The sequence below is a fragment of the Pteronotus mesoamericanus genome, unplaced genomic scaffold, assembly GCF_021234165.1.
Source record: "Pteronotus mesoamericanus isolate MK-2021 breed Mesoamerican mustached bat unplaced genomic scaffold, CSHL_Meso_final scaffold_409, whole genome shotgun sequence".
Taxonomy (NCBI): domain Eukaryota; kingdom Metazoa; phylum Chordata; class Mammalia; order Chiroptera; family Mormoopidae; genus Pteronotus; species Pteronotus mesoamericanus.
Window position 1 is genome coordinate 364,419 of NW_026555316.1, and position 12,735 is coordinate 377,153.

The window sequence follows — 12,735 nt, forward strand, 5'->3', positions numbered from 1 at the left end:
AGACTGCAGGACTCTGAGCTCAGGCACTAAGGTCTGCGTTAGGAGAACAGTATACTCCAGCCACCGGGTGCTCAGAGAGCCGGCGACGCTTCCCCCGACGCAGGCAGCCCTCAGCCCCGGGCTCGGGTGTCAGACCCCAGTTGCAGCCTGTGTCCTGCCTACTCTTTTACCCTCTGGGGGCCACGGGCAAGTTAGTTCATCTTTCCGAGATGACAGCGCGGCCTCACAGGGTTGGGGTGAAGACCAGTGGACCCGGGCTGGTCCCGGCGCATAATAGATGCTCAGTAAACAGCACTGCCCTTCAGGTGGGCGGTCCGGTGGGGGAGGGCCCGGCCGAGCCCGGCAGCATCTGTCCCAAAGCCGGTGTTTGACATGGCTGTTGTGTGAGGGGATTCTCTGGGTTCCATCCCTTTGATCCTGAGGAAGTCGAGGCAGGAGGACTGTGGGCTCTGCGGGGTTCGTACAGTCCCCAGCCACTCCCGTCCAGCCAGCCCTCTGACTGTCCTCGGTGACGGTCAAGCTCGGGCCCTCCCTCCTGCCCGCCTGTCCCGCGTGGGCCCGGCTTGCTCCCGCCGGCGGGCTGTCTGCTACCTCAGTGTGGCTCCGCCGCGCAGATGTCCCCTGAAGGTCACAGTGGGCCGTGTGTGTTCTCTTCCTCGAATCACAGAGCCGTTTCCTTCCTGATTTCCAACGGCACCCGCCACCCAAAGACACACGCTGCGGTGGGGCTGGGGGCAGCCAGGGAGAAAGGGGGAGAGGAGCAAAGGCAGACGGGGCGGGGGGGTGGTTGTGATTTTACTTGGCAGGCGAGCGGCGCGGTGGCATTGTGTCCTTTAACGGCCGCTTTTAAGGGAGTCTGCCATCTGCCGGGTAATGATGGCTTCAGCTCGTCAGTCAGTCGCATCGGTTAGGCTTTCGCTGTGCGAATCCAGTAAATAAGGGAGCAGGCACCCGCGAGGCAGCGGAGCCGAGCCAGCCGCGCCGTCTGCCGGCTGCGCCTCAGTGACCCCGCCGCCGGTGGGGGGCCGCCAGCTCGCTGGGGCTCCCGGCAGCCCGGGCGGGAGGGCGGAGGGCCGTGGAGCTGGGGTGGGGGCTCCTCACCCAGGGTTCCTGGCTCCTTGGGGCGAGAACCAGACGCGGAATCGGGGGCGCAGGAGAGAGGAGAGGGAACGCCGAGCCTCAGAAGACCATGTGGCTTTTCCTTTGCTGGTAACCCAAACGGCTTGTGTTTTCTGACCTCACGCACAGGCACGCCCGCGGAGCCGCGTTTCCGTGACTCCGGGGCGGGGAGGACAATTGGGGCTGATGCAGGGGCCCTTCCGGGGGGCCGAGACTTCCGAGGTGAAGGGCGGCCTGCGTCCGGGAGAAGGTCATGAGGAAACAGACAGCGTGTGACCCTCACTTAGTGTAGGGACAGGCGCCTAGCCCTCCAGTGACCAGGACCAACGTGCAGAATCTTCCACGAACCATACTGGGCACCTGACTTCTCTGTGAGGAAGGAAAAACGGTGACAAAACACGTAGAATAACGGAGGAAGGCAAAGGTCCCTGCTGGGCACCGCCGCTCCGGGCCTGGTTGGGGCGGGGGCTCCGGTGTGTCACACAGACCACAGCGCCGGCCTTGAACCCTGCCCCGCACCCCGTGCGGCCTGTCCGGCTGCAAGACGTGCAAAGGCTTCGGGGGTGGGGGGGTGGGGGGAATGTTTTCCCCGGTGAGGATGGGAGGGGCGGTGGCTACTTATCCAAGGTTCAGGCTCGCCGTAGTCGCCCCTCCCTCCCCGACCCTGGCAGGAGCTTCTGGAAAGGCCGGTGTTCCGGATCACGCCCCCCACCCCCCACCCCCTAAGGAGCGGCGGACGGACGGCTCAGCACCGGGCGAGGCCTCCTGTGTCAGAGTCGGGAGGGAGCCCCCGGAGGGGCTGCATTTTAGGAGCGAGCGGGAGTGATACGCCTTGAGGGGTGCCAGGCGCTGGGGGGCCTGGCACAGCCCCGCACAGCCCCTCCCGCAGGGGGCAGGGCAGCACCCCGCCTTTTGAGGGAGGCCGGTGCCACACCTGCCGGGGCTTTCGGGGGCCCCGGCTGCTGGAACGGGGCTGGTGTGGGGCTGGAAGGGGGCGGGGGTGGGGAGGAGATGCTGGGCCTCTTCTGTCTGGAGCAGGTTTTCCGCCCGGACTCGCCGAGCCCTCTGGCCCCTGGTGGGATTTGTCCTTCATGTTGGGCCAAGACCCCAGCCGGGCATTGCCCCAGAACCGCCAGGCCTGGCTCGGAGCGGGTGGCAGGCATCTGTCACCGCCCACTCGCTCTGAGTCATCCCGCACTTATCTGCTCAGATCACAGAGCCTTGAAATGCATCTCAAGTCCAGGGGACACTTGGAAAGGAGGCGGGTCCTGGAGGGGGTGGAGGGACACGTTCCAGTCTGGGCTGGGGTGGGCGAAGGGGCTCCGGTGCTTGGTTTGGGGGCCTGGGAACCCCTCTGGTCTGGGTTCCTTGGGATCGTGTCAGGACGCCCCTCCAGGCCTGGCCAGACCCCTGGGGATCTCACCAGTGGCCCCCTCCCTGGTGGCTCTCCTGGGAGGACGCCCCCTCCTGGCTGCCGGAGGGGACCACTGGTACAGCGAGCTTCACCCCCAGGACAGGGAGGCGCTTCCAGAGCTCTGCAGAGCTGGGGGGAGGGGGAGGCTCGGCGCCTGCCCACGACTGTCCTCACTCCTCGCCTCTCTCCTCGCCTCTCCAGTCCCTGAGTGATGAGCGAGAACGGGTGGAAACCCTTCTGCCCGTGGACGTGGCCCCCAGTGTTCCGAGTGTGGCCCACCTCACCTGCACCAGCACCTCCGGGTCCCACCCAAGCCCACCGGTGGCGTGGGGGCCTCCTGGGTTCCCCGCAGCCGGGGACCAGCTCTGCGGACGGAGACTCTCAGAGTGGGTTCAGGGGGAGCCAGCCTTTTCTGCTCGCCTCTCTCTAGCAGATGCACGGCCTTCCCGCCCACGGTCCAGCGAGGCCCCGAGTCTAGCCGGTGTCCCCCCGCCGCCCGCCGCGTTAGCTTCAGTTCCACTCGGGGAGGAAGATAAGGAAGCCATTGTACAATGGCCACGCACACACACAAAATCTGAAGAGTGCTTTTCAGTCATGCCGAATGCCTGGGCGCTCCGGTTACCCGACGGTCCTTCCGACGGAGCGCTGCCAGCTGCCTTCTCTGTCACAGAACGGGAGGATGGCAGCCCTGGCCGGGGGGCCTTAGTGGGCAGAGCGTCGTCCCGTCCACCAGAAGGCTGCGGGTTCGATTCCCGGTCGGGGCACTTACAGAAGGCCACCGATCGATGTTTCTTTCTCACATCGGTTTCTTTCTCTGCCGCCCCCCCCCCCGCCCCCCGCCTCTTAGAGAAGATCCCGTGATCTGCCTTCTGGGTGCAACAGCGATAACGTCGTCATTAAACGCCTTAACAAAATGCCATCTCGCCCCTAAAATCAGGAAATTCAAAGTCTCTGGCTTGCGTTTTCCAAGCGACTGTCGTGCATCATTGTCATGTCTTTATGTGTCAGCGCCGATGTGTTACGTGCTTTACATATGTATATATGTTAACTCCTCTGATGGAACCCCACTTGTTACCATTTTACAGAGTCGAAAACCAAGGCACAGAGAAATTTAAGTAACTTTCACAAGAGAGCATCATTTTCCGATCATCTATTGGTATATCCTGAAGCACCCCAACACTGCGAGACACAAATCGGCACCGGCAGGGGGCTGGGGGTTGCCTGGCTCAGGCTGCAGCGCTCACGTGGGGCTCCTCGCGCGTCCTCAGTCGATGGCCACGGAGGCGGGAGGCCCTGGGGCTCCTCCTCCGCCACCCCGCGCGGTGCCGGGGCCGGCCACCTCCCCCGTGCCTGGCTCAAGCTTCCCCACAGCACGGTGGTCTCAGGGCGGTGGAACTTTCTCTCAGCAGTCGGGTTCCCCAGGGAAGATGCTAGAAGATTTGCGGGGGGGGGGGGGCAGGGGGGAACCCTACAAGTCTTATCCCCTCCCTCGGAAGCCACGCAGTTTCATTGCTGCTGTGTTTCTGTGGGTGACACCAGCCCAGACTCCAGGCATGGGAGACTGGGCTCAAGTTCTCCATGGGGGCAGCGTGTGCTTGCGGGGAGGGAAGACGCGAGTGAGTGGGGGCCGCCTGGGTGGCCAGCGACCACGCGGCCAATGTGCTGACCACGCTTGGAGCCGGGGGCCTGCAGGCTTGGACGGGCAGCGGCAGGGACAGTTGTGGTTCAATAGGACACACCCTGAAGCAAGTTTCCTGGAGCACCGGCTCTGCTGTGCTGCTCTGTTCTATTCTGTGCTGTTCTGTTCTATTCATAACAACAAAAAGCTTGTTTGGACTGAATCGACCACAGGACCCGCCACGTCCTCTCTGCAGTTGGACGAACACTGTTCCCCACGACACCCGCTCCTGGGCTTCCTCTGAGCTCGATGGCCCAGCCACGGTGAAATAAGAGACGTAAGTAACACAGGCCGCACACATGCCGTGTCTCCCGGATCCGATGAGGCCTGGCAGCTGGACGGCGTCCTCTGTTGGTGAGGCTGTTGGGGAACTGGGTCTTCCTCTCACCGCGGTCGGGAGAGCGAGAGCTCCCTCTTTCCAACGCGCCGCCGGGATCCCTGGTAGGGGGTAGAGGCCATGCCGTGCCTTGCTTATCTCTCACACATCCAGGAGGTCTTTCTCTTTCTTTTCTTCCCTTGTTGGTGTCTGCAGCCTGTGCCTCTGGGGGAACGCTCTGCCTTCACCGGCCCCTGTGGCTGTCCCGGCTGCTGCAACGCAAACTCTTCCATTGTCAGATTTCTGGGGCACCGTTCCCCGAGGCGCCATGGCTGTGCTCAAAGGGCAGAGCGCTCGCGGTGTCCAACAGGCGCCGGCACGCGGCCTTCCCCGGGCTGGACCTGCAGGGAGGCTCTCTGCCTTCTCCAAGGACTTCCCTCCCAGCCCAGTTTAGAACGGGTCTCCAGGGACCAGCAGCTCCCCACGGGGGTCCCGGAAAGTCAGAGGCCATGCACTGTGGGTGAAAGGACCTGGGTCCTGAGCCCCATGTGTGTGTGAGTGGGGAGCAGGCTCCCCAGGACCGCGTGGGTGCAAAGGACAGAGATAGGTGGTCCAGAGGCGTCCGGGATACACGTAACTACGAGTGAAAATGAAAAGGCTGGAGGTGCCAGGGACAGAGGACCCCAGGGGTCCTGCAGCTCTAGGAGCATCCGCCCAGGCCCCGGGTCCTTTGGGCTTTTTCGGCAAAAAAGAAAGATCCTCTCAGGGAGCAGAAGTGCAGGGGACTGGCCCAAAGGGAAGCACGTGGCCTGGGAGCTGTGCTGCCCACGGGGACATCTCAGGGACCAGGTCTCCTAGGGGGTGACGGCTTTTAACCCCATTCCTGGGGCGTGAGAGGCAGGCTTTGATTTTTCCTGCCTTGAAAAACAACCCCTGTGTTTTGTACCTGACTCCCCACCGTGGCTGCAGCTGATCGAGAAGTTTCTGCTGTCCTGGCTTCGGCCTCACACGCAGCATTTTCCTTCCCTCCCCTCCTTGCATAACAGGCCCCCACGCCCCCACCCTGAGCGGAATGCGTTGTTGGCAGCTAGAAAACAAACAACAAAAACCTAGCAAGCGCCTTTGGGTTCGCTGTTGCCGTGGTGGACGGCCTTGCCTCCCCTCCGGCCCTGGGGTTCCTCGGCCCTTCCAGGCCGTCTGAGGCTGCACCTGCTGCCACCTGCAGCGTGGAGGCCGCGGCCGGCCGTCCAGGTCCACACACCGGCTGCCTGGGCCTGCGAGAGGGGCCCGGCTCTCAGGCCTTCCCGGCCCTCGTGCCGCCTCGCCCGGCGAGCTGCGTGTACTCTGCTCATGTCTTTTCTCTTCCCGGAGGCTGGGCCTCGGACAAGGCCCCCTTGGCTCAGGGCTTCCAGTCTGGGTGTGCGCACAACGCGCCCGCCCCTCTGCATTCTGAAAGGACTCCTAGCCGTGGACAAGGGATAAGTGGCCACACCAGCACCTGTCCCCAGGTGGACCGGTGACTACGGGCCTCTCAGAGCAGCTTAAGGCAGGCCCTGCAGCTAGATTGCGGCTCCCGAGAACTTTGATTTTCCACGGGGACTGCCCCGAGCCCCTGCCCCAGAAGAAGGACCCGTCTCCTGGACCTGCTGGTCCCCACAGACCCGCTGCCGCTCTCTGCAGAGTGCCCACCAGCCTTCAGGCGGCGGGAGGACAGTGAGGATACTTGGAGGCGACTTACTTCCGAAGATTCTCAGAACAGCTGCTCGCCCTAATAACGATGAGCACAGGCGTGGAGGATTCTGGGAAATAACAAAGTCATACCGGCTAACCAATGACAAGGAAGGGACATGTGGACCAAAAGCGTTGTCGCTTGGAGGAAAGATGCAAAGAGGCCAGCAGGGCTGAACTGAGAGGGTGGCCTCATAGAATAATCATGACTGGCGTTCACCGTGTGCCCAGTCTGGCTGGGCCTGTGCGGGGGGCTTCCACCTGCACCGTGACACAGAAAGACAGTTGTCCTCACCTGAGGGGATGGAAACGTAAGCGAGAAAGAGCACGGTGGGATAGGACTCGGCGGAAGGTTGCAAGGCCAGGATTTGGCTCTGCTGTGTGTCTCCGCGCGACCTGCTCGAATCTCCCTGGACATCTGTTACGTCGCCCGGGGCAGAAGGGGGTCGATCTGGCAGATCGCTGGCTCCTCCCGCTGTCGACCCTGTGGCTGTGTCATTCCCCGGGAGACCAGGGGGTCCGCAGCAGGCCCAGCCTGGGGGGTGCAGGTGCTGCAGAGACCGCTGCGAAGGGCGCTGGGTGGGCTGTGCCCCCCAAGGGTATAATGGCTGTGCTGGCGCTGGTGGCAGCCCGGGGCTGCTGGGGTTGGCAGGAACAGCCGTGCCCACCGCTCAGAGGACCAGGCGGGGACAGATGGGGTCGGATGACGGGGGAGGGGGTAAGGGACCGCCCACTTCCACACAACACTGTGGAGGCAGGGTTCTCTGTCTCTTCCTTCCCTGCACATTTCCGAGCACAAAGGATAAAGAAGGGTCAGAGGGCCTCAGCCAGGGCAGAGGAGAACAGATGGTATTCATCCCTGGCCACTCTGGGGACAGCGGCGGGGCCAGAAGGTCAGCCCTTCTCCGATGGCCACCTGTACTGCTGCAAAGCCCACCGCGGGCAGACCCGTTCCGACTCTGGGTCACAGCACGCAAAGGCGTACGTCGCACCCCCTGTCTGCGTTCGCGTGTGCACCGCCGAGACAAAAACTCCGCGAGGCGACGTGCGGCATCCTCACTTTGTTCTCCTTCACGCCTCCGTTGGCTGGGTGGCCCACGGAAGCGCCATGCCCTGGTGGGTGGGGACTGGTAGCGCGAAAGCTGTGGCCAAACGCTCCGGGAGCAGCCGGGGCGCCGCCAGGTGCGAGCCAGTGTGGGACAGGTGAAGGCTCCGCCCCGCGTTCCGACGTCCTGGGCCTCGCTGCGTCGCCTGGACTGCTCGCTCTTTCAGGCCGCCCCCTGCCGGCACGGGGCGGGTGGGCGACTCAGCAAGGAGGGGCGGGAGACCCCTCGCGCACCTGCGGCAAGTGTCAGGGAGGAATCTTCGGAGGGACGGCTCTTTCTGTTTATTGTCACTGCTGTTACAGACGCCCCCCATTTCCCCCCTCTGCCCGGCTCCACTCAGCCCCCGCACGCCCGGCCTTCGGCACATTGCTGTGTCCATGCCCCGCGCACACCTGCCTGTGTGTTCTTCGGCAAATCCCTTCGAGCCCCTCCCCTCCCCTCTCCCCTCTCTGTCTGTTCCGTGTGCCCGTGCCTCTGGTTTTATTTTGCCGGTTTAGCCTGTTCATTAGATTCCACATAGGAGTGCAGTCGTATGGTATTTGTCTTTCTCTGCCTGGCTTATTTCACTTAGCACAGTGCTCTCCTGGCCCATCCATGCTGTCGCGAAGGGTAGAAGTTCCTTGTTTTTACGGCCACGTGGTACTTACTCCCCTGTGTAAACGCACCACAGTTGCTTTATCCGCTCACCTCCTGATGGGCACTAGGGTTGCTTCCCGATCTTGGCGACTGTAAAAAATGCTGCAGTGAACCTAGAGATGCTTACGTCCCTTCTGACCGGTGTCTCAGGATTCTTAGGACAGGTTCCTAGGAGTGGGATCGCCGGGTCCTCTGGCAGTTCAATGTTGAGCTTTTTTCAGGAAACTCCATTCCTGTTTCCCACTGGCTGCACTGGTGTGGAGAGCAGATCCTCTGAAATTCTGAGCTGAAAACTGCCATGGACTTGGGCCCTTGGGCCGAGCCCCAGAGCCCCCGCGGGCAGGGGTTTGGGAGCAGCAGGTGGTCTTGGAGCCGCGCTCTCGCGCACACCCCTCCGGCACAGAGGAGGGGGGTTTCAGAGCCAGCCAACAGCGCCGTGACCTTATAAAAACGTTCCGAGTGCCAATTTTATTCTAATTTGTGGTGGGTGTCCCTCCTGCAGTTCGTCTTCAAACACAGGCCGAAACCCGCCTGGTATTTCCCCCTGCGGTGCCAGCACCGCCCGCGGAGCGCCGCACAGGGCAGGCGGCGGGGCCGGCGGCTAACCGAGCGCCGCCGGGGTCGGGGGGCAGAGCCCCCAGGGGCCCGCGCCAGGACAGCGGCCGTCTCCGTGGGTGGTTTGGCATTTTATTTGTGGGAAAATACACGCACTCCAGAAACCCAGAACTGGTCTTTTGAGACCCTGTTGTAAGGTTTGTCTCAGTCAAGTCACAGAACAAACGTCAGAGCTGAAAGCAGCCCTGGAAATGAAGGCTCATGTGCTCGTTCTGTCTTTGCCTCGGTGACAAAGATGTCCCACTTGAACGTCATTCCCTTGTCAGCGGGCCTCGCCGTTCGCCGCACCGGGAGCTGTCACCGGTCACGTATACGTCAGGACGAACAAGCTCATTAGTGCCTTCTCCAGTGGCAGTTTTGTGCAGGGGGAGACAGACTGTCGTTCGAGTCCGGCCGTGTGTGGGGGACGGGGCAGGAGCGAGTCACTCAGGTGGGTGACACGGGTCCTTGCCGGCCACTGACTGCCTGTGCGCGGAGCCGGGCGCGCGCTCAGTTCTGACACAGCGTGACTGGCATCCGGGGGGGTCTCACACTTCCCCGAAGCGGGCTGTCCCCGGGGTGTCTCCGCTCCCAGGTGAGGCAGGGACAGACGAGGCTGCCGTGTATGGCTGGGACTTCCCTGCACCTGCTCTTCTCCTGGGGGTCCGCGCTCTGCTGTGGCAGCCAAAACAGACCTGTGGTGGCTGTTTCCTGTTTTCCACGGAGCTCCGCCAGGATGGCCTGTCCTCACATTTGTGTTTGTCCTCCCATCCAGCTGTTTCCTTTTGGGGCCGCTCACAGCTCTCGGCCGAGGGGAGACCTTTCTCTGTGTACGAGCCCCCTGGGCGGCCAGGTGGGCCCCCTCGCTTTATGGGGACAGCCTCCCGGCCCCTCGGCCGAGGCCAGCACCTACCGGCTCCGCTCCGGGCAAGGAGGTCCAGGGTTCAGCGTCCATATTGGGGCTCAGCGGGGAAACGGAACCAAGACAAGGCAGAGATCTGCCAAATGTAGCCTTCATGCCCGTACAGTAATCTTACTCTACGTGTTATATACCTGTAGTGCCCATACATCAGTATTAACATGTAATATTAGCCCTGGCTGGTGTGGCTCAGTGGACTGAGCGCTGGCCTGCAAACCGAAGGGTTGCCTGTTCGATTCCCAGTCAGGGCACCGGCCTGAGTTGCGGGCCAGGTCCTCCGTAGGGGGCGCGCGAGAGGCAACCACACATCCATGTTTTCCTCCCTCTCTTTCTCCCTCCCTTCCCCTCTCTCTAAAAGTGAATATGTAAAATCTTTAAAAAATAAAAAAATAATAATTTTTAAAAAGTAACATGAACAGGTGTATATTACACAGGCTTCATAGACATGCATGTTACCTATCTGAATATATATGATTACAAGTCAACGAAATGACTGGACGTGGTTTGTAACCAGCACAAGGATACACTTGCAGCGAAGGGCAGCCCGCGGCGCGCACGGAGGCAGGCTTGGTGCTGAGGCCTCAGGGCAGAGTTTCCTCTGGGAGCCTCGGGTTCTGCTGTAAGGCCTCCCACTGCCTGGGCGCGACTTGCCGCGTGGTGCGGGGTCATCGGCGCTGACCCCGTCCACAGGCACCTCCGAGTGCGGGCGGGGTCGAATCCGCGGGACTGGGGCCTGCTGTGCAGACACGGAATGTGGTCCCCCCAGGCTCGGGGAGCACCCCTCTGGGGAGCCCCGAACCCCCCCCCCAAGGCATCCCCGCCGCATCTCCAGCATCTCCCTCCTCCAAGCTCCAGACGTGGGCCTCAATGTCACCCTCCGAAGGGGTTGGAAAGACGCCTGTTGGCGGCCGGTGGGGAGGCAGCTCCTCACCTGCTTCTTCCAGGGCCTCCCCAGCCGCTCACCTCCCTCCTGGCTCCGCCCCCTGTCACCTCCACCCAGTTCGCCCAGTCAGGGCTGAGCAAGGAGGGGCGTCCTCAGCTGTGGCCTGGGAGAGGCTGGGGACCTCCCGAGGTTGCGTTTCGCTCCGGTCAACCACAGGCGGTCCGGTCCGCAGGCCAGGGCTGGCCCCGCTGCCTTTCAGCAAGAAGGCCGAGGTGTCTCCAGAGCAGCCCGCACTGTGCGTCGCTCTGGAACACCGTGCCCAGGTCACAAACCCTCGTCCTGCCCCCGGCTGCCGGGTTGGGGGGGGGGGGTCGGGTCAGAGCGGCTCTGGTTCTAAGGGGCGGCAGCTGGTGTCGTTGCAGAGGCTTTTCAGGCAGATTTCAGGCCCAGGTCAAGCGGGAGTCGGTGACCCGGGACTCAGGGCCAGTGTGCTGGGCGGCAGGCGCCTGGATGGGCGAGGCCGAGGTGTCCCCGCGGGTGGCCCTTCGGTCCCCGCTGTGCGAGGACTGCCGCTGCAGGGAGGGCCCTGGTTCATACCATCCGATCCGCTTTTCACAGCCACACTGAAGGCTCATTGAACTGATTGAAAACCCTGGGTCCCAGGGGCTGGGGACCCTGTCGCCACTTGGTTCTGGGAGGAGAACTGGTGCCGTGGAGACAGCCTGGCCCTGGCCGGGGACTGGGAATGGCGGTGGGGAGGGGCTTCCTTAAAGCCGGGGGCAGGGCCGGGCCGGTGTCTGTCTCCGGAGAAAGGCCAGCTCAGGGCCGGGCTGAAGACCCAGGGTCGCTGGCCAGGGGACGGGGCCGGGCGGTGGGCCAGCTGTGACTCAGTCGGGACCCCCACGTCTAAGGGAGACCGGCAGGCGGGCCGCAGGAGTGAAACTGGGGTTTTCTTGTCTTTCTGACGCCAGGAAGCCTCCCGGGCTGCAGTCAGGAGCCACGGTGTCCTCTGCGGAAAATAGAGACCCCTGGCACCTCCCCGAGGGTTAAGTTTAGGCTTCCCCTCATTGGGCTCCTGTCCCGCCCCTGTTGCCGAGTTCCAGTGATTCAGGGTTTGTTCCTTATTTTTCTCTGCGAGTGGTTATGTAACGTGAGTGCTTTTCAAAGGCTCCAATTGACCATGGCTCTCTGGTCACCAACCCCCCACCGCGATACCAGGAATTGCCCGTTGGGCGGTGTTGAGGTTTTGCGCAAAGCCAGTCCATCTGGAGACACCTCCCCGGGCCTCCCACCGGCGCTGGGCAGGGCCCCCGCTGCCGCAGGCAGGCGAGACCCACACCCTTTGCCCACAGGTCAGACACAGGTCAGGCTGAGTCGTGTGGGCAGCTTCCCCGAGCTGGTGACTGGGGGTGGACGGGCGGGGGAGACGGGCAGGGCGGGGGTCCGCATGGGAACCTGTGGGACCCTCCGTGCAGGCAGAGGCCGCCTCTCCCGGCTCTCCCGGGATCGCAGTGGGTGTCTGCTGGGACCCGCCTGACATCTGTACGGACGACTTGGGTGCTTAAGATCGAGGGTCCTTTGAAACTGCTCGAGAGCCCGGAGGGTCAGCGCTCAGAAGCTGAGGGAGACAGCGGTCAGACAGAAAGCCACAGGCGCAGCCAGGGCGTAGCCTCCTCCTCGCGAATGGCACGCCTGTCCCCTGCCCTGGGTGTCGCCCAAGGTCAGGAGGCCTCTGTCCCCAGTCCCTGAGCTTCAAGGGCAGCGGAGCAGATTTGGTGGCTCAGGAGCAGAAAAGGTTCTTTTCGTGACTGGTCGTCGGAGAGGGGGTTCTACCGTACCCTCGACGCGGCAGTGCCCCTCTACAGGGCTCCGGACCCCACCGGCTACTTCGCTCGACAGACAAAAACTGGAGGATGTGGATGCTGAAAGGCACCTCCTGAAACTACCCAGTTGAACCCTCTCACGTGACAGGCGCGAGGCTGACTTCGGACGCGCCCAAGGTCCCGCAGGTGCTAAACCGCGGGGCTGAGCCGGCCCCGGCTCCACCTCTGCGAACAGGTCGTGTTCAAACCTGCCGAGGGACAAACCTGCTGGGGTACCCTGGCCAGGACCTTCCATCGGCCGTCCCACGGCCCAGGTGGCTCCCGGTGTCTCTGGCACTCGGTGCCCTCAGGTCTGCTCAGCGGGAGTGGAGAACGAAGACCTGGCTACACGTGCCCCTTCCTCGGCAGGAGTCACACGTCCGGTACTGTCACAGCAGCGTCCGACCGTGACCCCGAAATGCGGCCGCCTCTATGTGTGCTCTGTGTTTGGCTGTCCTCGGGCCTCTTTCCGGGGCGCCC

The 12,735-nt window shown here is 63.0% G+C and overlaps 1 protein-coding gene across 2 annotated transcripts in view; it reads left to right on the top strand.

The window, feature by feature from the left end:
• The window catches only part of PRKAG2 (protein kinase AMP-activated non-catalytic subunit gamma 2), a 194,898-nt gene that overhangs the window by 40,555 nt on the left and 141,608 nt on the right, over positions 1–12,735 (top strand). The gene's annotated exons all lie outside the window — the stretch shown is intronic.